Below are 637 nucleotides of genomic sequence, written 5' to 3'. Positions count from 1 at the left end.
ACACACACACACCATGCATGTAGGTATCTGGGCATTATGTGCTTACTGATGCTTTCTGGATCTATTTTTTGCGCATTAAGTTTGTTCTCTTGTATATCCAGTGCTAGTTGTAGTGAGTTTGTGAGGTCTTCGGTGTGCATGTGTGTGTGGTTGTTCCTGTTGGCAAGCCATTAAGACACTAACAGGTTTTTAAAAGGTAGGCTTGGCGCTGCCTGCTGACACAAAGTCAGTAAATAGGGAGAGGACCCAGACTGTTTCCTCTCAGTCAGACGCATCAGCAATTCCCCTCACTCTTCACCAGAGTTGGAGAGCAAGAAACAATGCTTAAACATGTCAGAGGCATTTTTAAAATCATAAGAAATTACTCCTTGCTTTTGAAATTGCAGCTGTAATATTTTGCATGGTCTAATATAATTACATATTTAAATGCAGCTCATTCAATGTTCATTCAGCAACAGTCCTTGTTAATATAGGTATTTTAGTGGTGAAAGCAGTATCTAGATATTTTACTTAAATAAATGTAGCAATTCCACAAAGGAAAAGTTATCCATCACAATCATTCGAAAGTAGTAGCAACATATACTTACAGTATCAAACGTAAAAGTACTCGATTACAACCTCAAACATTGTTAACTAA

The sequence above is a fragment of the Micropterus salmoides genome, unplaced genomic scaffold (genome assembly GCF_014851395.1).
Source record: "Micropterus salmoides isolate LMB-PRFRI ecotype aquatic unplaced genomic scaffold, ASM1485139v1 Ms_hic_scaffold_4, whole genome shotgun sequence".
NCBI classification, from domain to species: domain Eukaryota; kingdom Metazoa; phylum Chordata; class Actinopteri; order Centrarchiformes; family Centrarchidae; genus Micropterus; species Micropterus salmoides.
The sequence above is the reverse complement of the archived record's forward strand: the minus strand, read 5'-3'. Positions refer to the sequence as shown.